Source organism: Oncorhynchus kisutch, unplaced genomic scaffold (assembly GCF_002021735.2).
Source record: "Oncorhynchus kisutch isolate 150728-3 unplaced genomic scaffold, Okis_V2 Okis06b-Okis10b_hom, whole genome shotgun sequence".
Taxonomy (NCBI): Eukaryota; Metazoa; Chordata; class Actinopteri; order Salmoniformes; family Salmonidae; genus Oncorhynchus; species Oncorhynchus kisutch.
The window spans coordinates 16,092,963-16,095,086 of NW_022261983.1; the positions used below are offsets into that span (position 1 = coordinate 16,092,963).

General features: G+C 41.0%; 1 pseudogene; it reads left to right on the top strand.

The window, feature by feature from the left end:
- The first annotated feature begins 690 nt into the window (after nt 1–690).
- LOC116359849 (NLR family CARD domain-containing protein 3-like) lies at nt 691–1,890 on the top strand (annotated as a pseudogene).
- Nucleotides 1,891–2,124: the final 234 nt, after the last annotated feature.

Sequence of the window (2,124 nt, forward strand, 5' to 3'; positions counted from 1 at the left end):
TTCCCATTTCAATTTGTTGTTTTCATAATCCATAGGCTAAAATTTTTTCCATTTTCATAGTCCTAAAACAATATTAAACAAACACAACATTCCCTCCCTGTGTGTGTGTGGGTGTGTGTGTGTGTGTGTGTGTGTGTGTGTGTGTGTGTGTGTGTGTGTGTGTGTGTGTGTGTGTGTGTGTGTGTGTGTGTGTGTGTGTGTGTGTGTGTGTGTGTGTGTGTGTGTGTGTGTGCGTGTGTGTGTGTGTGCACTCCCTGGATGAGGAGATGTAATCTCATGTTTTGTCCACAGAAACCAACAGGAGAGATCAGAGTCAGATATTCTCAGTGGTCAGTCTTCCCAGAGTCATCAAACAGACCTGGACTCCATATTCAGTGTATGTGGTCCTGTTATGTACATTTGTTTTTGTTTACCTCAAATAAAGTTGACCTGTCAATCATTCATTAAGGTGTTAACGAGAAAGCATTTCTTATCGTGTTTAACTTATTTACTTGATTTATTTCAGTTGCTTGAAGAGAATATTATGACATTTGTGAAGAACGAGCTGAAGATGTTCAAGAGGATTCTTAGTCCAGAACTCCCAGAAGGCTTTGAGAGTCAGAAGCAGGATAAGGAAGTGGTGGATGCTGAAGTTGAGAAGCAGGAGAGCAGTGCCAGAGAGGGGGCTCTGAAGATCACACTGCACATCCTGAGGAAAATGAACCAGAAGGAGCTTGCTGACACACTGGAGAAATGTAAGATCTGTCTGCCTCATGTTGAATTATGTTTTATAACATTTAAAAGATGTAGCTAAAGTACAGCTAAAGTAGCTGTGTAACTCAATGATATTGTAGCAGCCTTAACACAACACCTAGTGACCTCATCAAGAAGCAGCAGGGATGTGTTGTGGTGATTAATTTAGAGAGAGAGAGAGACAACATTAATAATACCATCAATAATACCGATAATAATATAATCAGTCACACCAGTCTGTAATGCATTATGAAAACTTTTACACATTTATACAGTCAGTTAAGAAAATAAATGATTATACTTTTAAACTTCATAACAGTCCTTCAATACTGTAGGCATTAAAACAGACGTAATATTAATATCCTCTGTGGTATTTATTCATTCAGATGAGCTCGCTGTGATTTGCCAACGTGAACTCAAATCTAATCTAAAGAAGAAGTTTCAATGTGTATTTGAGGGGATCGCTAAACAAGGAAACCCAACACTTCTCAATAAGATCTACACAGAGCTCTACATCACAGAGGGTGGAACAGGAGAGGTCAATAATGAACATGAGCTGAGACAGATTGAGACAACAACCAGGAAACAAGCAAGACCAGAGACTGCAATCAAATGTAACGACATCGTCAAACCCTTAACTGGACAAGACAAACTTATCAGAACTGTGCTGACAAAGGGAGTTGCTGGCATTGGAAAAACAGTCTCTGTGCAGAAGTTCATTCTGGACTGGGCTGAAGGAAAAGCAAATCAGGATGTCCAATTTGTATTTTCATTCCCTTTCCGGGAGCTGAATTTGATGAAAGGGGAAAACACTTTGATTGAACTTCTCAATCACTTCTCAATGGAAACCAAACAATCAAGAATCTCCAACTACAACAAGTACAAAGTTCTGTTCATCTTTGATGGTCTGGATGAGTGCCGACTGCCCCTAGACTTCCAGAAGAACAAGATCTGTTGTGACATCACAAAGTCAACCTCAGTGGATGTTCTGCTGACAAATCTCATCAAGGGAAATCTGCTTCCCTCTGCTCTCCTCTGGATAACTACCCGACCTGCAGCAGCCAATAAGATCCCTTCAGGGTGTGTTGACCAGGTGACAGAGGTACGAGGGTTCAATGACCCACAGAAGGAGGAGTACTTCAGGAAGAGATTCAGTGATGATGACCTGTCCAGCAGAATCATCTCACACATAAAGACATCAAGGAGCCTCCACATCATGTGCCACATTCCAGTCTTCTGTTGGATTTCTGCAACAGTCCTTGAACACATGCTGAAACATAAGAGAGAAGAGATGCCCAAGACTCTGACTGAGATGTACACACACCTTGTGGTGTTTCATACCAAACAAAAGAATGAAAAGTATCTTGGGAATGAAGAGACAGGTCCACACTG